Source organism: Carassius auratus, chromosome 18 (genome assembly GCF_003368295.1).
Source record: "Carassius auratus strain Wakin chromosome 18, ASM336829v1, whole genome shotgun sequence".
Classification (NCBI taxonomy): Eukaryota; Metazoa; Chordata; class Actinopteri; order Cypriniformes; family Cyprinidae; genus Carassius; species Carassius auratus.
Genome location: NC_039260.1, coordinates 7,756,129 through 7,782,786, shown reverse-complemented (window position 1 = coordinate 7,782,786; position 26,658 = coordinate 7,756,129). Strand labels below are relative to the sequence as shown.

The 26,658-nt window shown below is 37.4% G+C and overlaps 1 protein-coding gene across 1 annotated transcript in view; it reads left to right on the top strand.

The window, feature by feature from the left end:
- The window catches only part of LOC113118293 (alpha-1,3-mannosyl-glycoprotein 4-beta-N-acetylglucosaminyltransferase C-like), a 100,211-nt gene that overhangs the window by 35,662 nt on the left and 37,891 nt on the right, over positions 1 to 26,658 (top strand). Inside the window, exon 2 of the mRNA XM_026287354.1 lies at positions 7,382 to 7,471. The gene's annotated coding sequence lies outside the window, so the exon portion shown is untranslated. The remainder of the gene's footprint in view (positions 1 to 7,381; positions 7,472 to 26,658) is intronic.

Below are 26,658 nucleotides of genomic sequence, written 5' to 3'. Positions count from 1 at the left end.
CCACTGATGGGCAAGTGATTTAATGCTACATTTCACCAAATCTGTTCTGACGAAGAAACAAACTAATCTATATATTGGATGGTTTGAGGGTTTGTAAATTGTTAACATATTTTCAGTTTTGGGGTGGTTAACTTCTTTTGTTAGTCGCCTGTTGTTTCGCCATCATAATTTTCAAAATAGTAGTTTTACTGTAGTGAAACTTGTAACTTGGTTATAGTTTGCCACTGGTCTGTAGATGCAAACATCCTACATAGAATAGTGCTATCATGTGTGAATATGGAATTGCAAAATTACACAGATATCAGGAGAACTTAATGCTGTAAAAATTGTAAACACAATGGATGCTTTGAGCAAGTATACTGTACAAATTATAATAGAAAGGTTTTTTTAAAGGTTGCAGTTTTTCTTAGTCGGCTGAAAATAATAATACCATCTCCCTCCAGGGCAATATAAACAGAGCTCATAACAAATTGCAAAGTGATTTCAGCTATCTGGCTTCCTGAAAAGGAATGGATGGGATGATATTGTCCTTACTACACACTGGGCAAATATCCATATGTATTTACAAATTCCTTGAAGCAAGGTCCAAAGCTAATTAAAGCCATACGGTGTGAAATCAAATCAGGGGAAGATGAGTGTGTAAACAGAGGTCATTGTTGCTTTATCAAACAAAGACAGTTAATTGGGTCAGAACTGTTCTGCCAACAAGTCACACAAGTTTTTCTCTTCTTGAACTCATTTTGAGACAGTGCAATGAGAACTAAAAGCATTTCTTATGTACAGCAGCATGTTTTAAAAATAGACTGCACTGTACTTAAACCTGTTGTGGAAATATCCTAAAGCCAATTACTATCAAGAACATTTTCTCTTTCAAAACCAGAAGCATTTTCCGGCATTGTGTGAAAGGTGCACTTCTGATGCATAGGCTGTTCCAAAGGTAAGCGACTTAATGTTACCTCCTAAGATTTGTTTTAGCCAAACTCTATAGCATGCATCTTTCATGGAGAAGATCATCTCAGAATGCCCACTGAAAAAAAATACACCCTAGATAATACATGAGTGAATAGAAAGGCAGATAATAAATAAACCTGCTCTGTAAGATTGTTTTAATATACAGTATTTGATAGAAGTCCCATATACCCATCAAGGCTGCATTTATTTAATTAAAAATACAATTAAAAAGTAGTGATAAATGTTATTACAGTTAAAAAAAAATTGTATTTGAAATATTTATTCTTACTATTATCAATGTTGAAAACCTTTAGAATATTTGTGTTTAAAGTGTGATACATTTTTCAGCATTCTTCAATGAATAGAAAGTTCAAAAGAGCAGCATTTTTATGCAGAACCATTAAAAAATTGCTAAGTTATGATGTAGTGTTAGATGACAGCTCACTATGTTTTGGAACAGAGCTCTTCTAATCACAAATTTCAGTGGCTAAGAGTAAAATGAATGGCTCTTCATATCCACTTACATACAGTCAAGTATTCGTCATTTCATTCATGTCTAAAGCCTTTCTCTGTCTTTTTTTAATCACTTAGCAATAGACTAATTCAGAACATACTGTAAATTGCTGCTTAATGATTAGCACCACGGACAGCTCCCTGCTCTTTAATATTCATTGTTTTACATTATGATAGGTTTTACTGATATAATACATTTTATAAGCTCTCACACACATTAAATTATGAATATTCATAGCATCCACCAATTCCTCTTAGGAAAAATAAGTAAGAATAATTTTTTCCTTTGTCTTAAACAAATGTGTTACTCTCTTCACAACATTATCACATTCTCAAGTTCAGCTTTATGTCCTAACTGGTAGGAGGGTGCTGTACATTTACCTGGATGAGCCATCATTGTTTAAAATAACTGCTCACTCCTCGTGCTCTTATTCACAGTTGGGCTCGTCTGTGGAGCCAGCAGTAGCACTTTAAATGAGGAACTCTGACCGTGCAGCTCAGGGTTATCTGTGCCTCTAAGCAATCAGCTCCGCGACCTTATTTCCCAGTGTTGGCACACATTTACTCTCACCATCACAATTGTATAGACTTCCTCAATCTCTATTATAGCCCAACATATGTTGTTGTGTTTTTCTGCTAACATGTGCAGGAATTCTTTTTGAGATCAAACCCTGAAGGTCGTGTTGGGTATGCTTCTTTTCTGATTGGCATGTAGGGATACAGCATGTGAGGTTTATGTTGTTCTTGTAGAGATCTGTTACATAGAGATTTAAACATGGATCAAAAGGCCATGAATGGATTTTTTTTTTTCACAGTCTAGAAAAACACATGGGCTTTGTTACAAAACATGGTGAGCTGCCTTGCTGCCTGCTGCATACAGTATAAGTTATTTTGTAAGACAGCATCGTAAATGTCATGGAACCTAATAAGTGACAGTAATTCCATAGTAGGTAATTCCAATGGAGTTTCATTTAAGCATGTTTCTAAACTAACAGTGATATACCCTAAAAGAGTACAACAGCCAGGGTAACAAATGTAAAAATCCCATTTTCTTCATTGGAGAACGGATTTTTAATAATAAATTATAAACCATTAAAAATAGATGCACCTACTTTGAGTTACAAAGGTGTGATTTGATTGTATATATGATTTTGTTGAAGCCATCAATATATAAATATATATGTGTGTGTGTGTGTGTGTGTGTGTATATATATATATATATATATATATATATATATATATATATATATATATATATATACATATATATATATATATTTTTTTTTTTTTTTAATGTATTTATTTTTGTACAAATAATATTTTTTAACATCTTTAAAAAAAATTATTCATGAAAAATAGCCATGCCTAAAAAAAGTGAGTTGGAAGGTATAAGCATATACTTTAGCACACAATCATAATATATATATATATATTTTAAATACACAGCTATTTCTGTCCATAGTTTTTAGAGGGGTTGTGTGATGCGATTTTAATTTTTCCTTTCTCTTTGGAGTGTTACAAGCTTTTGGTGCATAAAGAAAATCTGTAAAGTTGCAAAGACTAAAGTCTCATAACCCAAAGAGATATTCTTTATAAAAGTTAAGACTTGTCCACCCCCTCCTAAAACGCCTCGTACTAACATGCCCCCACATGTCTACATCACTGTGTGGGAAGAGTTGCATAACACATCCCAAATGTTCACGCAAAGAAAGAAGACGTACCTTTTATTCTTGCTGTTGTCGCCGGCGCCATGTCGTGGAGATGATGTGTGCTTCATTGTGAAAGCAAAACTACTTTGTTTTGCCTTACAAAAGAGGATGATATCCGTTTTGTCATGCCTAGAACTGATCCTTGCTGGTCGCTGAAAAAATACATCAACTTCGCTCTGTGGTTTGCCGGATCATCTTTTAACCATGGTCGAAGCGTAGTCCAAGCTCGGAGTGGTCACACAAGCCCCCGGCCGTTCCTCACTCTAGACCCCGGCCATTCCTCACTCTTGCCCCCGGCCGTTCCTCACTCTAGCCCCCGGCCGTTCCTCACTCTAGACCCCGGCCGTTCCTCATTCTAGCCCCTGGCCATTCCTCACTCTAGCCCCCGGCCGTTCCTCACTCTAGACCCCGGCCATTCCTCACTCTAGCCCCTCCCCGTTCCTCATTCTAGCCCCAGCCATTCCTCTCTCTAGCCCCCGGCCGTTCCTCTCTCTAGCCCCCGGCCGTTTCTCACTCTAGCCCCCAGCCGTTCCACACTTTAGCTCCCGCCCGTTCCTCACTCTAGCCCCTGCCCGTTCCTCACTCTAGCCCCTGCCGTTCCTCACTCAGTAATTACATCCCCACTGGATGCAACAAATGCCCTGCTTGTAATGGGTTTTATTGTTTGTGTCTGGTCATGCCAGTGTTCTTACCGGGACAAGCATAACAGTATGGTGAGGGGTGTAACATTTAGGTCACATGCTTGCTTGAGGCATTTGGCCAGTCACAACGCACTGGATAGCAGGCCAATTGGAGCAAACCTCGCTTTTCAGACCAATGAGCTTTGTAAAAAAACTATGCATCCTTGACTTGCTGCCTCGCTGCCTCATGAGGCAATGACTTTGCAGGCAGCGTTTTGCACGAAAGCACCTCATGCAACTAATTTTGGACAGGGTTCTGAGGCAGTGTAAGAGTTCAACAATCTACGACAAAATAGAATGAGTTTTGACGATAAATTAACAAATATTTAATTATTACAATACTTTTCTCACTAGAAATAACATCAAAAGTGCAAAGATTTAGTCAGAAACATACATTTACAAACAAACTGTCCACCAAATGCAACTTTCACACACCATCTTTGATTTTTTAGCTCAACTGTCATGGAATGGAACGGACAGGATTGTGGGATATCAAAGGCAGCAAAGGATACGTCTATGCTGCCTTCAAAATTCGATCAGAAGAAGTTACCTCCGCAGACAGGAAGTGAAGCAGAATTTGCATTTGGACGTGCATTGATGCCTTCATACCTTGAAATGCTGCCTCTGAAGGTTTTTGTAAGCTGTTTTCATTTGACACATTGCTTTTTCCATTTATATAGTTGGGAAGTAGGTATATTAGAATTCAGAGTAGGTTCTCAAACAGCAGTGTTGTCAAATGCTTAATTCAGGATTTAGAGAATGTCGGAAGACAGATGCTCTGAGAATGCCTAACAATATCTCCCTGTAACACTGGTGGTTGTCCCAACTTCATTCAAGAAATATAGAGGACTTGATTTGCTGTCAATCCTGATTATTGTGATCGTTTAACCTAATAAATGATATAATTTAATATAATATAATATTTATGATAAATTTTCCCTGTAAGACAATGTTGCATATAAGCTGTTCACATGGTTGGTAGGATCCATTATCCATCATTAAAAACTAATCTCACAATGTATTTGTCAATACAGATGCATAATCTATGAGTTGTCCCTGGAATTTATGCATCTCATTCTTGTCCATGCATGCAAATGGACAAGCTCCCGTCACTAGTGTGGTAATATATGTGCATAATGATGGCCGGTCCACTTTCATCTCAGCACATGAAGCCCAACAGTGGAGTCACAGCTGCTCAGCTTATTAGCTCATTGAATTAGACCAATCATGAGCCCAATGGAGGAAAGACCGGACACAGTAGCTTGCAATGCTTATAAATCAGTCTTACTCTCTAATATTAAATGGCTATTTCAGCTTTTCTTATTACCTAGATGATGCTGCCACCGTGAAGGTTTTCACAGAAATTTAGGGTAAGATTTTTTGAGGAAAAGTGGGAAAATTGGCAATGGTCTCCAAGGCAGAAAGCTATTTTATTTCCAGAGGAGGAATACAGCCCCTTTAAAAGGATGCCAGCTTTCTTTAAGGTGTTTTTTCTCAAGTCCTTTACGGGCGGTCGTCTACCAACAGAGCAAGCGGTCATCGGATAGGGTTGTTGTGCTTATCCTGACTTTCTGCATGCCTGGTGCCGGCTAAAGCCACCCTTTTGTCTCACCACTGACTGAGAATACACCATTAACAGAGCCACAGCTTGACAAGAAAAATGAAGAGAGCTATTTTCTGTGGCCTCGAGTGCCAGGCTGAATAATGAGCAGACATTCTTTCTCTCTTCCCCCTCCACGGATTCACTCCTCCTTGTGAAGACCCAGTCAGAGAAGAGTGTTTCTGTCTCTTCCCCCCTTTTTTTCATCTTGCTCTCTCTTCCTGTGCCCTGATCTGTGACTTTTTTCCTAGGAAACCAGGGCAGAAACAGACTGTGTCTGCACATAACATTCAAGATCTTTGAGAGGTGAATTAGACAAATGTCTAGTGTTGTCTGATTTATGGATTTGAAGATCAGATATTTTGCATCCAGAATGTCACAAACATTCATACTAGAATCAAAGGTGGTGTCTTACAAAATATTAGTGCATTGTGTTGTTTTCCAATGGGAAACAAATGTCAAAATCAAAAATCTTCAATATCTCAAGTACTTCTTATAGACAGCAATGACATTAAATTGAGAACAGTAGGAGTTTTAAAGAAATCCCACACCAATGTGTGTCAGATTCAGAAGGCATCTCAACAACAATTTGCAATGCCTTTAAAGTCTGCCAAATTCTGTATTATTTTTTTTTAAATCAAATTCTTTGAAGTGCAAATTACATGCATTATGCCATGCACATTAATTTATAGTTATATAGATGTGTCATTATGTATGTATATGTTTATATATAGAAAAAAATCTGTATAAAATATATAAACTAGTATTGGATATTTAATTGATTTTTTTTTATTTCCACCAATCTTTATCACATAAAAAACAATTATTATTGTTCAATAATTTCATTACTATTCATTTAATTTCACAAACCACAAAACAAAAATCTTTTTTGTATTCAACATTTTATATATATATATATATATATATATATATATATGTATTTTTTTTTTTTTTTTTTTTTTTTTTATTAAAATAGTATTTTTTTTTTATTATCAGACATTTATTGGTTATCAGCTATAACATGACAAATAATTTATTTTACTTAATGGCATCTGCCAGAATTTCAGCTTAAGTGAATCCTTATAGTGACTTCATAATGAATATCAACAACTGAATCATTCTCCTTAGGCATATAACGAGAAACATCTTGGATGAAGATGATACTTCAAATGAAATGAAAGATTTCCATTTAGTGAATGAGCATTGTTATTGTCTGAGTGTAATGATGGACTCTAGCAAGTATATAAGCACTACAAAGGTTAAAATACACAAGTTTAAGCACACAAACACACACTAACAGAAAGAAAAGTGCATTAGTCAGATCCTATATTCTCAAAGTGGCTCTGTTCCCTGCAGACACCTCTTCCCCTACCCTTGAGTGCTAATAAAATGACGTGAGGACCCGTCTGCTGTGCAGGCAGCGTGAATTCACAGCCGGAGAGGAACCAATAAACCGCCTTGGGTGTTTTTTCCTCACTGTGTTCGTATTGGACTGCGTGTACAGATGTCTGAGTGTGTTCAAATGCGAATTTGCTTTTGCGTCTGTGACTCGTGAATGCAGCTGTTCATCTCTTTCTCCTGTGTAAACATGTTGTTTGTGTTAATATTTGTCTCCGAATGAGCTGGGATACAAGTGTGCACACATGAGAGAAAGGCAACTGCGGCAGCAATAGTTCAACTGGCTGTTAGCCTGGGCATGGGGTTTGTGATATATGGTTGTGGCCATTCATTGAGAGCCAATTAGGCCTCCTCTGTGTTTATGGAATCCCATAATGCACTACTCTCCAGAGCACCCACGGCTGCCTCCTAGAAGGAATAAAGAACAGGAAATAGAATTCTCGACAGGAGGATTTGGTAGCTCATGTTTATTCACTCGTCACAGCAACAGTAAATGAGCAATGTTCTTCTCTTCTGTTTGTCTCACATAGATAACAAGCCATTTTCTATGGAGCCACTGATCGTCATCTTCTCAAACCAAAAGGCTCATTCCTACAAGCACATCTGAGTCCTGCAAGCAGGTAATTTGTGTTTAATTTTTGTCCTCGCTTTTTCATTTTGAAATTGAGTCCAAACTTGTTCAGGCAGCATTTGCTGTTAATCACACCACAACCTTCCTGCTTTAATCTGCCATTGTGATTTACAAAAGGAGGGGTGAGAAGAGACCAGAGGATATGCTGTTATGCAGAATCAAGCACAGGCTTTTATCCTTTCAAACGCCGACAACAATTGTAAGACAGTCTGACCTCTTTTCTGATGCTGATTAGCGTGGTATTTGAGTTGACATTAAACATGGTGCAGTAATTATGCTAAAAGGTAACAGAGAGGTAAATGCAGGGAAAAGAGGCTCTTCATTCTGATACACTTTATAAACTCCGAGGTCGGGTTAAGTGATGGACTCTACAGATATGCAGCGGTTTCCAGATAAGGTATTAGCATTAAAGTAAGAAATCTCTATGTATTGCAGCCATTAGGTTTTCCATAAAAGCAGTTTTGTGAGATCTTGTCTCACAGCATTATTTCAAAACTTTGCATCAAGTTCAATGGTGCAGTAAACGGCTCAATACCCGGAGCTATTCATTAGCAGTAAATGTGCAGTTATAGCCTGCGTTTTAAAGGAAGTTGCTTAAATAATCTAGTTTATGCTGGGAACTAAAAGATGAAATATTAAGTTGAACGCAATGACTGTTACTATTCCTTTTTTTATTTTTGAGGGGCCCTGTGGCAGTCCTGGTTTAGAAAAGGCATTAAAATCAAAGAATTGAAGAAATAAAAAGTGTTTTACAGCTTAGTAGTTCCTTGGTGGTTGATAAAAAGTGGTACAAATAACAATATAATATAATATATATAATATATATATATATATATATTATTTTATTATCTGTTTAATACACCATAATAGTACATTTTGATTTCTCAAACCATTATTACAACTTTTTGAATACAACTTTACTGCATTTATTATTTTAACATATACAATGCATGATACTAGCGATTCTAAAATCGATTAAAAGGGAACACAGTAGCAAAATGTATAAGCTGAATATAATATTGCCTAGATAAAAGTATGTGCCAGATGCGTAACACATGTACACTAGACTTAAAAATCTAAACAAAACAAAAAAAACTTCAGTTTGAATAGATTTTACACCTCTAGACATTAACAGTCCATTTCCATGTGATGCATAATTCCACTATACTTTTAGGGAATAAAGAAAGATTTCAAAACATGCATACATGCATACAGCAGGCTGTAATGAGATCGAGCTGTGGTGGGCTAATGAATGATAGGCACTTGAAACTGTGAAGAACGATGGTACAGATGTACAGCTGGCAGAGGCAAATGCCGATGTGAGTGAACATTAAAGATTCATTCAAACAGCTGTTCCTTATCCAGGACAGCACGATCCAGCACAGTGTGCTCTGATTCTGAAACAGAAGAGTGCATGAAGCAGGGGTGAAATTTTTACTAAAGCTCAGGGTATCACACAAGCAGCAGAGTCAGCCGAGAGATCTTCAGCGATTGAAGGCTTTACCTTATACTGAAGAACATGAAATCCATGGATTGAGAGTTGAAAACTATGACAGCTGCGTTTCAAGAGTTTGTGCTTGAATCTGACACACAGTAAAGTTCAGGCTAAAAGTTAGAGTGAACTGAGGATGAACATATTTGTGTCTGTTTGTATTTAGCCAGATATTTGCTTTGGAAAAAGACCAGTAAAATTCAGCTCCTTAATTATCATTGTGTAATGCCAACAACTCTCAGGACTAATTCTCTGATGCCTTTTCTTCTAAATGCTCAAGTGTGTTATTAGTGTGTTCTTTTAAAGTGCTGTTCTTCAGTAATTTACCAGTCAGTATCAATTGCCTTAGGTACGTGGTCTTGGCTTCATTTAGGTGAGTAAAGGCTGTTTTGCATGGTAAACAAAAGTTCTCAGTTCATTGTCAGTGGGAGAAAGACGACAGAACAGAGGCGGCAATAAAAGCTTGCCAGCGGAACATAGAGATGCAAGTTATAAAAAGAGATGTTTTGAATATTTTTTTTAAAAAATATTATTATTCATTTAATGTTGTTTTGGACCCCTTTGAGTTTCAGTGAACTGGAAAATATCAGTTGGACAATTCCTCAAAATAACGGTAACACTTCAGTATAGGGACCAATTGTCACTATTAACTGTTTGCTTATTATTAATATATTGGCTGTTTATTAAAGCACATATTCTGAAACACCATATTCTACACTGAAAAAAAGTGTTTCATTCATCCAACCAAAAAATTCAGGGTAATGATTCACATACATTTTTCAGCTGTAGCCAATGAAAAACAAATAACTTTGCCTAAGGGCAAGTAATTTATTTTTCATTGGCTCAAGTCAAAAAATACAGATGCAAATAACCACCCCAATTTAATTTAATTGGATGAATGAAAAATTTTTTTTCATTGTACATATTCCGACCTATAACTAAAATTAACAACTAACTTACTAACTACTAAAAACAGCAAATTAGGAGTTTATAGAAAAAGAAGTCATAATTAATAGATTGTTAATAGCAAGAGCTGGAGCTTAAAATAAAGTGCGGCCAAAATATATTTTTCTCCTACTGAAGAAATTCATACAGGTTTGGAAAGATATGAGGTCAGTAAATATGACAATTTTCTATTAATACCATGATTGGAAAGATTTTGTGTGTGTGATTGGATTGGAAAGAGTGGTTTCTTGATTTTCTTCAGTGTGGTTGAAAGTATGCGCTAACTTGAAAATAGCTAACAGTCAATGTGTTTTTTATCTAACAAATCAAACATCTTTTAAGTGGTTACTTACTTTCAGAGTAATCTAAGATTGCTCTCTGTAGTGCTCTATGAGGCATTCACTACAATGAATGAGCAAGCAATTTGCAAATAAATGTTTCATTAATTTTATTAGCTTTAATTTACTGTACATAGAACAGATATTTACATTGATCTTCTCATCCAGAGCAGCATGTTTCCATTTCCTAGCAGTTAGCTAATGCAGTAGATGTAGTTGTAACACTTTAGTCTAGGGACCAATTCTCACTTTTAACTAGTTGCTTATTAGCATGTCTATTATTAACACATTACCTGTTTATTAGTAGTTGTAAAGCACATATTCTGCATGACCATATTCTACTTCCCAAATCCTATAAAATACCTACACTTATCAACTACCTTACTATTAATAAGTAACAAATTAGGAGGCAAAAGTCATAGTTAATAGTTTGTTAATAGCAATAATTGGACCTTAAAATAAAATGTGATCAAAGTAGTGTATGGAAAAAGCTTGGACACAGAAAAGGTGGCAAGACTGCAAACAGAGATCACTTGTCACAAACTGTGTAAAATTAATCATCTTATCTTGTCATCTTATCATCTAAATCATGTCATTTGAAAGGTTTTTTTTATTCATACACAAAATGAGTCATTTCACAATGCTTGAACTTCTGGTTTGAATGAAATGAAAGCTACCAAATTAAATGCTATTCACAGAGTGTTATTATTCACAGAAAATCTTGCCTTCTGCCCTTTTGAGCAACACAAGAGTGAGTAGACATTTTCGTTTTGGGGTGATCTATTCCTTTAATGGTCTTGCAGAGTAACATTTACCCTCACAAAATTACAAAATGACAAATTTAGCATTGAGCGTCATCTGAAACAATATTCTCCTTTTTGCCAGCATAAAACGGGCTCGCTGATGGCTTTTCTCAGACTTTACCGGATATAATAATTTCCAGGATGAAATATTTAGTCCTTTATCCCTAGACCTTGGTGAAAGGAAAAGGCTGTTATCTGTCAGCAACACAAAACACGTACCTCCCTTGCAGAATCTCAGCCATGCAAAATAATCAGCCAAACAGGAGAACTACTCCCGCTGGAAATCACGGTAATAAGCCCACCGTCCCCTATCGAAGTAACAGCTGGTTATGTTTTTCTAATGGAGAAGCGCCATCACAAGCCGTCGCTTCTCGTTCATCAGCAGCTGTTAGCTGTGACTGGAGGTGCTGAGAGAAATCGGCCTAATATTTGTGTTCTGCGTGCAGAACCAGATCTTCTACAAACGAGTGCTGTATAGAGTTAAGGCCGTGACCCTGCAGAAATGATGCTTCTGTCTCGTCACCCTCACACCTGGATTTTGAGACGAGGGCAAGGGGTCGGGGTCGGCTTAATAGTGACAACTCTCATGCTGATGATTCTGAGGTGATACATGTGATACACACCATCTGCCAAGGGGTCAGTCTGCCCTGACAGGGCCTGTTAGAAACATCAACGTGAGTCTGCATGTGTCAGACCGAGCGCTTGCACCCCTCAGGCTAATTTGGGACTGATGGAAGACAGACATATTCTCTTCTGTCATTTCTCCTCTATGCAGCTCAGACGATAATATATGCTGTTGTGTTGTTATTTTTGTCTTCAGCAGCGATGCATTTCTAAATGTCACTGAATGTGTTCAAGGTGTAATTCACCAAAGAATGAAGATTCTGTCATCATTTGCTCACCCTTATAGTGCCAAACATGACTTTCTTTTATATTATATTTTGAAGAGTCTTGTTTCTGCCATGATATAAAAAGCTAATTTTTTACTTTTCATCTCACAATTTGGTATTTCTTTCTCCCAGTTGTGAGAATTTTTTTTTAATTATGACATATAGTCTACAGTTAGAATTGTGTCTTTTTGTTTCTGCCACAGAATAAAAGAAAAAGATTATTGTCAATTTTTAATCTTACAATTCTGATTTGATATCTCACACTCCAGAATACTGAGTCATACATTTTATTATTTAGAGATATAAACTCAGATTTGTGAAATTGATATCACAATATATACAGTATGACAATATAATTATTTTTTCTCTAAATTAGGTCTTTATTATATAAAATATATTGATGCAATAGAAATTTCATTATTCTTGTCATATGAATATTGTCACGCTGTCTGGTCTCTGTTTCCCTGGGTGTCCACAAGTGGGCTCACTTCCCCTTAGGCACCTCACCGTAGGCACTACAATTCCCACTAGCCTTGTCCCTTCATCACAGTAATTGCACTCCTGCTACTTGCACCAGGTGCCTTCACTTATTTGTCATTAGCCTCCCTATATTTACCAGTCCTTTCCTGTTGTCTGGATGGAGTCCTTTCCTTTCGTGATCCTGTTTTCTCGTCTTCCGAGATTCCTCGCATTCCGAGTTCCTGTTCCCTTCCTGTTCCTTCCCTGTTTGTTTTCTTTTTGGATTGTTTTCTGGTTTTGACCTGGCTTGTTTGGACTACGATTTGGATTATCCTAAATAAACATACCTGCAATTGGATCTCTCTCTCCCTGTGTCTCACTGGGTCGCGATCATCACAAATATTAAACTGCTGTCACTTTAAGAGCTGCCTGGCTCCAATATACATTATTGATATGAACTGTAGTGATTTTCTCCCGTTTAATTTCATGCAAATGAGTTTGCATTTCAGTGTCTTAAAATTACTTGTTTTTAAACTGCAGTGCTTAAAAACGCAGGCAAATGATAAGTATTTGTTACCTTGTATCTCAGTAACATCACGTGATACCGTGATAGAGATGATAGTCCAAAATCTCTATCGGTTGACAAATTTCTACCGGTAAATCCCATATAATGGTATATTGCCCTCCCCTACTGTTTGACAAATCAGAAAATTCTAACTGGAAATGTTTTCAAAAATATTGACATAAATACATTTTATTTATTTTTTTATACAGCATTACAGTAGCTGCAAACCAGTTTCATTTTCTGCAGAGTGTACAAGCTTGAAAGTACTAGCTAACAGTCTGCAAGGAAGTTTGCTTTCCTCTATGGTTAATTTGAGAAGCTGCAGGGTGTCGCCTGCACAATTAAAACTTGGAAAAAAGTTAATAAGCAAATTTGTTTTAGTGTTTTATCGATGGGGTGCTTGTGAAGTCATGCCAGAGCGAGCTCTCATAAATGATTGCACTGTGAGGTTTGATGTAATGCAATGCAATGCAAGGATCCAAACTCCTTCAGCTTGCAAGCAACAGCGTAGGCCCGTTCTTAAACAACCTCCATCCCACTATAGGCCAGTTTTAGCACAAACATCCTAACAAGAGCTTTGTCTGACCTCGTTCCCTTCCCCTGTTGTTTTGACTCAGCTCTGCTGATGTCATCGTGTTTTTCTCATACAGTGTGGCATGAAGAAGACAGGAGGAGACAGCAGAGAAAATAAGAAACAAAGAAATCCCACGTGGCGTCATTTCACTTTTCAAACTGATGAGCCTTGCTCACTGCCCTCTGCTTGAAAAGAGTCAGAGAAAGAGCGAGATTAATGCAGATCGTCTGTCATCACCTGGCAGCTGATCAAAAGATCTCATTGGCAGACAGCATTCGAAAATCCACTGGAGCTTCTTTTTTCTCACTTGGAGCTGTAGAGGCAGTTTCTCAGACACACATGCACTGGGTATTGGCTCTAGGCATGTAGGGAGAAGGGAAAGAGCCGTGAAATGGCACTAGCATTCCTTGGTAAATTAAAAGCAAAAAGAGAGTGATGTTGAGACACACTTATGTTTTGAGACATCAGGGAGTATGGTTTGTGGCGTGCAGAATGTAGATCCCAGAGCAGGGGATTTGGGCAGAATTTGAGCAGGGTACAAGGGTGGGGAGAAGAAGGGGAGAAAATTGTATTCTTCAGAAAAGCGAGAGAGAGATTCTTGTTCTTTGTTGTGAGAGCTGCACCCCAAGGCTTGTTGCTGTGCTGATGGAGAGGAAGCAGGTCCCTGTGTTGTTGCGTTGTGCTGCTGCATTTTCACTCCTTTTTGTCTTGTTATGCATTTATTTTCAATTTTCTTCTCTTTTTTTCCACCTTGCGAAGAGAATTGCCTAAGCATTTTTTCAGGTCACAATTAAAATATTTTCACAGTTCAGTGAATCTTTTGACAGGCAGGTATTTAACATAATTGTCAATTCAGAAATCAGCTCTGGCGTGCTTAAATGTTTGGTTTTAGGAAACTAATGCTATGCAGCATACTCAAATATAGCAGCTTTATGTAATCAACTGTTACAGTAAACCTAGTCAGTTTGCATATGCCAAGAAATTCCCAGTAGGAATAGTCATCATGTTGTGCCAAACCAGAATGCAACCTTAAAAGCAGCTCCAAAAGGGACTAAGAAAAGCACTATAAAAAATAGTCCATACAACTCTTGTTGTGTTTGAACACTTCTGAAGCCATTGCAGCTTTGTGTGAGGAACTATATGAAATTTAAGTCAGCATTCATTTGAAAACGCCTTGGCTGTGACTCAGAATTCAAATTTGGCACAGCTTTGAGAATGTGAGGTTTGGTTTGAAAACCAAATGAAGTCAGTGATGTCCAACCTGCATCACAGACGACATTTTGAGAGGTGATTCAACAAGTTTAGTGTGACAAAAGTCATTGTTAATAGTTATTTAATATTGAAATTGGTCCCCAAACTAAAGTGAGCCCAGAAATATTGGAAAAAAATAATTAAATAGAGCAAAATTTTCTAAAAAAAAAGTACAGAATGACAGGAGGGTTTGTAAATAATGTAAGAATTCATGACAATTTTGGTTGAAATGCTTCTTTATCTCATTTTGGCACAGTTAGAATATTTGCCCTTTTCTTTCTTTGGAGCTTATTTGCTTAATGCGTTTATTCTACGAATCGAGCCACCTCCGAGGAAACACTGTTTTAAGTCATTTGGCCCAACCTTACACTGACATTCAAATCTGTATGCTGGAAAGTGCAGACACCTGACCAGCGAGAGTGCCTCTTATGATGCGACTGCACCCTTTCTCACCTCTATCTGCGAAAGTAATTATGGCAAACCACCGAGCGACAGCACACTGGATTGGCGAGAAGGATGCCAATAAAGGTCATGAAAATAAACACATCTCTCTTGTTATGGAGGAGAGGGTACAGTTTCCAGTGGAGTGCTGATGCTCAAGGCCAGGAATTCTCCTTTACCTCGCCTGTCCCCCAGCAGATGCTGTTCCTCTGCACAAAACCCTAAAATTCCCCTGAGATGAGACATGACATGAAGCGAGAGACAGAGCTTCAGCGAGGATCATGGGGTGAGAGGAAGGTTGCTGAGACATTGTGGAAAGAGCATGGAACCAAGTGAGAGGTGAGAAAGGGAGAGGGTGAAAGTGTAAAAGAGACTGTGTATTTTTGTGTGTGTTAGAGCCAAGAAAAGAGACAAACTGTCAGGTTTTGGTGGAGCAAAAGCTGTATGGGTATATTCTGCAATGGAACTTGTAGTCCTACAAATTATAATAATGATTGTTTAATCAGAACAGTGATTTAATTTAGATGAGTTAATATGGAGTTTCCTATTTTCATTTTATTACTTGATTAAAGCTGTGTTTCTCAACCCTGGGGGTCCACAGACACCTAGTGTTCTGTGATGCAATTGCAAGGGGTCTGTCAAAAATATATATATATACATATATATATATATATATATATATATTTTTTTTTTTTTTTTTTTTACTGATACCATATATGTCTTAAAGTATTAGTTTAGTAGTTCTCAACCTGGGGACCTCAGCAAACTTCCAAGGGAGCTGTAAGATGACTTAAATATATTTTAATATAATACATTTTAATATATAAAATATATATATTATTAATATATAATTAAAAGTAATCCCCAAAAACCTGCATACCATGAACATTGACATCATATTTATTATTTTAATTTTCTCCCATCAATATCTGTTGTTTTTAATGAAGAAAATAGTTCCACATCTGGAATCATTAAATGAATCACAGTTAAATGGTGGTCCTAAATCATCCTAGTGGTTTGTGTTATAATTGCAAGGGGTCATTTAACACTTTGATGGCGTATACTAGAAATCAGATAACAAAAAAAAAAAAAAAAAAACATGCATTTAAAATATTACATTTACATTTATGCATTAAGCAAATGGGTTTTATCCTACATAATTTACAATGGAGGTAAGAAATAAATCATAAAAACAGCAATATTCATAGTATTAAAAAAGCTAGAGCAGAAGGGAAATGCAAAAAAAAAAACAAAGGTCCCTTAGTTAAGATTGTGGAGTGGTTAAGTGCTTGCAGAGAGACTGGTCTTCAGAAGCTTTTTGGAAGTTGTGATGGTCCCAGCAGATTGAGTAGAGTTTGGCATTTCATTCTGTCAGAGAGGATCACTGAAGGTGAAGGTTTTGGAAAGTGACTTGGTGCCTCATTGTGAAGGCCCAGCAAGGTGCCACTCATTTAGTGACTGCAACTGGAGGGAGCATACACTTATAGAATTGTATTGAGGTTAGGGGGTGCAAAAGTGTCAAAGCCTTAAATCTGATTCTGGCAGCGACCGTGGAGTAAATCAGGAGAGGTGTGACGTGGGTCCCCCTTTGACTGATTGAAGACCAGACATGCTGCTGTGTTCTGGATCATCTGCAAAGCCTTAGTCATGCTGACAGGAAAGCCAACCAATAGAAATATCAGATTTCTTTAATATATATATTTTAAGTTGACCACCTGAGGTGTCCAAAAATGTTGTAATATACTAATACTTTTGGGCCATATGCACTATGACGTATGACAAAATGCACCATAATTGACCATGTAGCCAAATAGTGGGATGTTTTGCACAGGTTTTGCAGTACAGTTGGATTTGGTTATCTTCAAATTGGCTTCATGACATTACTAAACATATTTTATGAATTAATTAATTAATTAATTAATTAATCAATTAAATAAGATGGGCGTACAGCATTTCTTTGAAAAATGTTCAGAATCATTTAATTAAAGAGCTACATAGTGTATGATGACTAAATTTGTCTGTAGTACAAATGGCTTTGAATAATATCATGAACACTGAATGGCCTTTTATTAGCTGAAAACTTTTCTTTGTTGTTATGATCATTTTAGAAGAGGATTCTGGTCTTGCTAGGCCATAGCACACAGTCACAGTGAGTCTGTCTCTACTCTGACCTCTGGCATCTACTGGATGTTGACCTCCAGAGTGTGGGGATTGACCGGGCGGGATGCCCAAAACCATCCGGCTGCCGGCTGGCCCTTGCCCAAGGAGGCTCGATCCAATGGATTATCCACCAAAGCTCCAGCGCCAGCCAGCCCTTCAGACGCACTGACTGAAAAAAACAGCCTTTCTTGCTATGGGCCAGTATTAGGGGATTGATTATTAAAATGAAGTGCTCCTGGGGCTGACCCTTTAAATGAAATAACCCTAAAATGAAAATTATATCATGACTTTCTCACCTTCATTTGGTTTTAAACCTGTATGACTTTTTTTATGCTGTGGAAAACAAAAGGAGATATTTTTATATAGCAGTGTTGTTTTCCATAGCGATCAAAAACAGTTTAAGATGTTTTTTATGTTCTGCATAAGAAAGAAAGTCAAGCAGGTTTGGAACAAAATTAGGGTGAATAAGTGATGACAGTTTATTCATTTTTGGGAAAATATTCCTTCAAAGAAGCTATTTTGTGGGAATAAATAAATCCCGGTAATTTTTATGTCTAGGTTTGCTGTTTAGGAGTGATGAGTTTATTCAGATTTGGAGGTAAAATTGTATTTTAATTAGTTTTGAACAAAATATTAATATTTAATTTAGATTAAATGTACTTAGTTTTGCAGAAAGGTAAAAAAAAATTGCCCCTCCAGAAAGTATTAGCTTGAGACTCCTTAGGGATTTTTAATGAGCTACCCAGACCACATTAAAACGCGAAAGCCTATCAATCTATAAATTATATCAATTACAGACTCTAAATTTGCATTTCAAAATCTGTTTTCGATAGTACATTTAAAATTTGCCTCAGATGTGCAAAGCAGCTGATGCTAATAGATTCTGAAGTATATCTAATTAAGATAATGAGAGCTTTGATGTCCCATGTCAGAAAGTACAACTCCACATCTGAGCAACTGTATACACAAAAAAAACAGCCGATCCATCTCCCCATGAAAACAAGTCCTTGTGCAGCTCTTTTCCCCCACCGTCAACTAAGTTTCTTCAGGGATAATAAGAAAGGTTTGTTTCAGAGAAAGAGGTCATGACTACAGCTCCTCTCCATATTCATTTGACCCCTCTTTCTTTAGATCCGACTGGAAGAGTGCTGCTACTGTACAATGAACATGCAATAGCCCTATCTCACACGCTGCACTGTCCTTCATGGATAATAAACAGATTGCAGAAACTCATTTACATTTGTATTGACAAGAGATTTCTCCAATTTAATCACCTTATTTTCTCATTTGTAGCTTTCCTCAAAGTCAGCCTACTTTCAACTGTTTTTTTTTTTTCTTTCTTCCAAGCTGTCCCATTTCCATTTAAATTGAACAGGACACACGTCTTAATGTGACAGATATTTTTTTAAATAGCCGTGATGGCTTGAACAAATCTCAGCATCTTTGGGAGTTCAGAAGAAATGCTGGCGCCACACTTTTTCTATTTGCTTTGTAATCCGGGAGGGTTAATGTGTTTTCAATGAGCTGAATTGGAATTTCTGGTCTATGTGATGACATATTTTCATTAGTGTCTTGGAAATCAAGTGTGACAGTTTTGACTGTCATGTGCATCATTACTGTTAAAGTGTGTAATTTCAGAATCATTGGCATAGCCAAATGACTGTTTTCAAGCAGGTTACCCCTTCTTCCATTGGTCAAGACAAATAGATAGCCCCGCTCCAAACTCATGCCATTGGTTTAATCACTGTTGCTATATGTTGCCTGCAGTGTTTACAGTATGCTTTTTATGGTAAATTAATCTTCAAATGGCTTATTTACAGTTATCAGCAACTGAAATGGCAGATAGTATTGTAATGCTGGAAGAGAATTAAACACTTAGCTTTAACCATGAAATTACTACATTTATAAACCATTTAGAAAAAGATTACAAACATTCTTTTACAGTACTAACAGTAAAAACCCTGGAATGCCTTACCTTGATGTTGCACTTTTCTCATGGTTTCCCATTAATATGTGACCCTGGACCACAAAAGCAGTCATAAGGTGTACACTTGATCCGAAAGCTGAATAAACAAGCTTTATTTGATGTATGGTTTGTTACGATAGGACAATATTTGTCTGAGATACCGCTACTTGAAAATCTGGAATCTAAGGGTGCAAAAAAACTAAATATTGAGAAAATTGCCTTTAAAGTTGTCCAAATTAACTCCTTAGCAATGCATATAACTAATCAAAAATTAAGTTTTGATATGTTTGCAGCAGGAAATGTACAAAATATCTTCATGGATCATGACCTTTACTTAATATCCTAGTGATTTTTGGCATAAAAGAAAAATTTATAATTTTGACTGATGCAATTAAGTAGTGTTGGCTATTGCAACAAATATACCCTTCATCAGTGTCAAATGATCCTTTAGAAATCTCTCCAAAGAATTGTGTATACAAATATTAGAATATTAAATAAATGTATCTCTTTTAATATACACTGATGTGACGAAAAGGCAGCCATGACATACTGTTCAAGATGTTCCAAGTGTACATACACAAATAGTCAGCGTTCACTAGGCTGGACCTCCAAGTACGACCAAGAGCATCCGCATGTGTTTTTGAGGGTGACGGCGCTTTTATCGTTCCTAAATGTGCCAAAATTAGTCGGAGGGAGAAAAAGGAAGCAGCCTAGCTTTTGAAGAATTAATAAGGCTGTCTCATTTAAATGTGCACAGCGTCTGAGACAGCCTCTGAAAGTCCCAGTTTTACATTTTCTTGACAGTGCCTTTGATGAGCGCTGATAACGTACAGCAGCTCCCAGGGAGCCCACATCTTATAATAAAGAGTTCGGCGGCGGAGACGAACTCCGCTGATCCAAGCTATGCATTATTATGTGTGTTCCTAGCAAAAAAGCAGCTCCCATTTATGTCTCCCACTATTTTTACACTGTTATTATGGCTTAACATTATCCGATTGTTCATATGCCAGCCTATAAGCACATACTGCTTTTGTTCTGAAGGAATGGTTTATGTGAGTGATGGTATTTAATGACTGTTTGGTATCTGGCTTATACATTTAAGATTCACCATATTAGCACCATCTTCTGTGCAACCATATTAGAAAAACATCCTAAGCGCCTTTCCTAAAATCGAGTGTTGAGAGATGTGCAAATCACCTCTTTTAAGAGTAGCAGCCAAAAAGGATGAGTTTAAAGGGGTTTTCTGCCTTTCGTCATTGGCTTATCCTGTGTCCTCTCCACTCAAATTGCAAACCAGCTCATGTATCAAATGGCTGCACATGGACTAGGTAGGCCTGTGACCCATTTTTGAAACACTGCCTTAGGCAATGCTATGCATAGATAACATGTATGTTCTCACCTAGGTTACTAAAAGCGTGACATTGATGAGGAGAGAGTGTGAGAATAGAGTAAAATCCCAAAGGCTGGTCATTCACAGACAGGGGTCAGGCTGATTAGTGCCTCTGCTGGAAGATTCTGTAACTATGCCGTCATGACTTGCCTGTTGATGGCCATTCAAAAATAATCTATCTGTAAAATGAGTATACAAAATGTTGTATATATATTTAATAAAGCTGTGCATTTCCTAGTTGCTTATAAGAGTATTTTCAGACATTTTTATATGTTTATATATTTAATTTGGATACCCTAGTGAAAGAATAAATATACTAAATTATACTTGAAATACATTTGTTTCATGCTAAGTGTACTAAAAAATACCTTCCAATCCTAATTTAGTATACTAAACTGGTATACTTAAAGGGGGGGTGAAATGCTCGTTTTCACTCAATATCCTGTTAATCTTGAGTACCTATAGAGTAGTACTGCATCCTTCATAACTCCAAAAAGTCTTTAGTTTTATTATATTCATAAGAGAAAGATAGTCTGTACCGATTTTTCCCGGAAAAACACGACAGGCTGGAGGCGTGACGTGTGGGCGGAGCTAAAGAACCACGAGCGTGAGTAAGCTTTTGCGTTGAGAGCGTCTGGAAGCTGTGACACAGATCCAGAGGCTGAAATTTAACAAGAGCAGCATCAGCAAACGACGTCTCTTTGTGGTATGTACTAAAACTGTATATATTTGCTTAGCGGTTTTGGAAAATGACTAAGTTCCACTTTATGTCGTCTTTTTTTTTTTTTTTTTTTTTAAGCTGTACATGTTGGAAAGTGCAGTTTGATGACAACATCGCATGTTGTTTACTTGATGTGCTTACGCGCCGATAGCTAAGTTAACAACACAGAGATATTTGAAGCAGTTTTACTCACCGCATGCGGTTCCAACACACGATCGTAACCCTTTTTCGTTGGGACTGCATTATACTTAAGAAATAAACGATGTGCAAATCCAGCGTCAAACTGGGCCTTGTTTGTAAAACAAGCATCTTCGAAATGCAGGGAACAAACAAAAACACTTGCACAACTCCGTTGATGCTCTGTTAAAATAAACTCCATCCACTGGTCCCTTAATGCTGTTTTTTTTTGGGGTAATCTGTGCAGGGTTGTCTTGCCCTGGCAACCAAAAACACACTTCTGTGACATTTCGCGACGCTTTCGCTCTGATCAATGAGTCTGTGCTCAGCCTCTCAGTTCGCTGCTATACGGGAGCGCGCGCTCTTCCGGCAGAAGTGTCCTTAGGACCCATATAAGGAAAATCCGCTCCATCTAACGTCACACAGAGCCATACTCGAAAAAAACTTTCCGAAACTTGTGACAAACTGGAAAAAGTATTTTTGGAACAGAAATACTCCTTCAAACGTACAAATTAATTTTTGAAACTTTGTCCATGTTTAGCATGGGAATCCAACTCTTTAACAGTGTAAAAAACTCAGTATGCATGAAATAGCATTTCACCCCCCCCCCCTTAAAGTTTGCTAAATTGGAATGACTTTTGGAATAATTTTGTATAATGCAGCTTGATTGTCTGGAAGTAGTGCTGAAGTCCAACTAAAGATATACTGAAGAATATTTGATTGTTTTAAAGGGGAACTATTGCAAGTATTCTTTAGGTACACTTTAAATATCCTGCACTTAAAGAACATTATTCAAAGATCATACTCATCAATAGTGATATTAAAACACATTTTAGGCTTAATATTAAGAAATGTGCATGATGCACATCTCCAAAGAAAGATTAAATATAATTTTTATATCAGTAAGTATCAAGTGATATATAAAATATTAATAGATTTTAAATATATTTGTTATGAAATAAATGTATTTTAAATATATTACTTTTTTACTAGGGTATATGTTTAAACATGATCAAAGACTGCTTCATTGTGGCTGCATTGTACCTCAACAGTTGCTCAATTTCCTATGGGACTCATATCTGACCACAAAGATCTAAGATGTGAAAGATGTGACAATTCTTTTAAGACCATTAAGCCTTTTCCAAATGTCCACAGTTATTTTTTGTGTTCATAAAGCAGGTGCAAGTAGATCACCACAGGGTAAAGTGAGTCATGATGTTCTTGGTTGTGTATTTCTGATGATCATGCGTCAGTGAGCAGCTGCCTTTGAGATGAATGAAAAATGTTAACTAAAAGTTTTCTCTATGTATTTTTGACCTTCATGGTCACAGTGTCTTTTAAGGAGGCTGCAGCAGAGGCGATAGGGTAAGGAACCGCTCGCAGCTCAGTCAGCAGAATGCAATCAAGTGTATAACAGCAAGCACCATGTTAAATGTGCAAGCTGCCCATAGTGATCTATGTTAAATTACCCTGGACATGAAGACAAGCATTCCTTTTTACAGAATCTCAGCTATCAAGCTGAAGTATTAGACTGTTTGGATTATTGGGATAGGATATTTTTCCTCAACACTGGCTGGGGCAAGTGGAGGTAAATGATAAACGTAACTATATCAGTGTTGTACAGGGGTAAACATATTCAGAGAAATAGATTTTCACCACTATTGGGGGTTGAAATGAATTTTCATTCAACGTTTTTATGCTTCCCAGGCAAAGAGCTAAAAATAAATGTGAGACTTTGTGAAGAGAGGGAGTTGGAAATGAATTTCAAATGCAGCAGTAGTGGGAAAGAGTGTATGTGTGTGTGGATCTCACATTTCTCTTTCAGACTGTGCCGTGCTGTGTTCGGCTACATTTCATACAGTCTGCAATTTTGGTCTTGCTAAGGTTGCTTCTTTCATTTGCCAACCTGTCTATTCCCCTCTATTTCTTATCTATACCATTGCCGGGTTATATTTCACTGATGTTGTTTTCCTGAAGTCCTTGACAAACATTGGTTTATTTCCCAACAGATGCTGCAGTTCATACCCCTTCCCCTTGCCAAAGATTCATCATTTCTTCAACCTCCCTCCCAGTACTTCTGAATAATAAAAACTGGCACTTAAAGCAAAAAATCTCTTGGACTTCAGATATTGTACTGTACAGATGGCCATAACTCCAATTAGCATGCTAAATGCTCACACAAGCCGACAACTTGTCTCCACACTAAGAGTGCCCAATGTGGCATTCATTCTCCCCATGCAACCATCACAACTGTTCTTTGATGTAGCTAAAGGGATCAACAGTGTGACGCAAGGCCTCTTTTTGAACCAGCACTTCCCTGGAGTGCTAATGAAACAGCAGGTCTGCTCCACCCCGCCGAACCCTCCATGGGAGCTCTTTTTGTACGGTTCTGGAGCTGTGGTGGAATCTAAACCAAAGTGACACTTATAGGCGAGGCCGAATGGAGAGATGGAGGAACGGTCTCTCACAGGGAGAGGAAACTTTTGAATAGGTAAATTGACAGACAGTGAGCTCTGCGGAGATGGAAAGTGCGTGTACTTCTTTTTTGACCGCGAGGGTCAAGAGTAGAACGTTGCAACGTCGGCAGAATGGCAGCGGTTAGAAGTGACACACTGTCAAGCATTTCGCTACACCTCTGTGGCGAAGGCAAACACAGCTGGCACATCGCACAGGATGCTAATTCCTGCAAACGCAGGGCCTTTGTTTTCAGTGTTTGTTTTTATTTGGATGGCATGTTTGACTTGAACACCAAATGGCAGGGTGGACTTGCAACCACTTTTACTACTGCATTCACAAACAGGCATCGCAGAAAACACTTATGGCTTTCTACATTCATTTCGTATAGTTTGTCTTTCCTGTTACACAGTACCTTTTGAGCTCTGTAACTTAAAAAAAAGGCATTGAAAAGTCTTGTGTTGTAGCTAAAGGGAGTAGAAAAGCCTATATAAGACTTGTTCAGATCGAATTTAGGCACTTTTTAAAATACCTCTTGACCTATTTTTAAATAATATTTAATTAATCTTTAAAATTACTAGCAATTTTTTGTTATATGTAGGCTTTAACTAGACAAAATAACAGAAGTCTGTCAAATACAGCCTGAATGTTAATATGAAGAACCTTTCTGTATTGGTTTTTCACGTTTTAGTGAATTACTATTGCATTTTGTTGTGTTGTGCATTTTGAAATGTCTGAAAATGGAAAATGCACGGGTACATTTCTGAAATATTATCCGTTTCTCTAAAGTGAGCACATATTTCGATATGAGCCAATTTTAGTACATCAGGTTTTATGGCCACAACTTGAAAACAGGAATATTAGTTTAACTCTATTTTATTATTTTTTTTTATGAAAGAAGTATAATATGATTTTTATCACAAAACTTTTGTATATTACATCAAGATATAAGCATTATGATGAATATATAAAGTACTGCATGTCAGGAATCATTTCTATAGATTTTAGTTTTGCCTGAGGGAATGACCACAATTTTTAACTTGCATGTAATAAAAACATCATGCAGTTATTCATTTATCTAGGAAGCTTTATTTGTCCGGGACTCCAGCCAAAGCCATTAGGAATCATGAAAGCATTGTTTCTTTCCTTTTTTTTTTTTTTTTTTGCATATCCACTCATTTAACATTTGGTTATTATTGATGCCCACAAAGCGGTGTAATACAAACCCATCGCTTTATGCCACATAATCAGTTCTCCTCTGAGATTAATTACTTTGGATGTCCTGATTAATTAAGCATGTAAGGGAAGAATGGTTGTTGGGGAGCAACAATTTAAGGTCAATTATTTGAAATAATTGTGCTGAGAATGACCCAGTGATCGTTAAAGAAACTGGGGGGTAAAAATGAGAGATATTGTTGGTACAACAATGATCCATGAGGATTTCTGTTTCCCGGAGAAGGTACATACTGAGACAAAAAAGGTTTGGAATTGTATATACTGTTAGGCTAAACACACAAAAAATGCATATACGTTGCACAAGACATTCTGAATATCTCTGAAGGTGGGCTACACGGTGCAAATTCGGATGGTCGAAACATCGTATGTCCACACACACATCACGAGTGAGTTTATCTGAAAATCGTAAGGACGAGGTAATATACAACATGATTTTATGACCTGCCAATTTCCGAAGCAATCGCGCGAAGTTGATAGGCGCGTTCGACTTGAAGCAGTGCTGCACAGAAGGATCACTGTATGACATCAAAGTACCGTGAGAGCGTTAAGAGATCCAATGCATTCGAATCGCTCTCGCAGTACTTTAATGTCATGCAAGTGATCATTCTGTGAAGCGCTGCTTCGAGTCGAATGCGCCTAATATAACTGCTCTCCCTCTCTCATAACTGCATATAAAATATTGATAAGAGCCGTTTCCTACACATACAGGTCCTTTTCAGCAACAGGAAACCGGGACATCTGGTCACCCTAGTGTGTGTGTTTGTGTGTGTGTGTGTTCTTGTATATGGTTTATGGGGACACAAATATCTATAATGACATGGGTATTACAATCTAAACATGGTTTATGCGGACAATTCCTGTGCCCTCGTAAACCAAATGGCTTTAAAAAATACTATACGGTGTTTAATAGAAATTTAAAACATGCATTTATCCATGATGGATAGAATATACAGTTTGTACAGTATAGAAAACTGTTACGTCTATGGACAGTCCCCGTAAACTACATATGCGTGTGTGTGTGTGTGTGTGTGAGAGAGAGAGAGAGAGAGAGAGAGAGAGAATTAAAAAGCATGGTATGCGCTGCTAGAAACCTCATACAGCGCTCGCTGTTCCTGTCAGAGTTCAGCGAGTTTATCCTCCTGGTCAATAGTCCACATTCGCCGTGGCGCTCCCTTCTTCGTCTTTCTTCTTCTGTGGTTTTCCTAGTTCATGATTGGTCAACTTCAGATAGATCAACAAATCGGCTCGCTCAACCGCACACACACCACAAATTCAAACCGATAGCTCACAAACTTTTAAGACATTTTTTTAAAT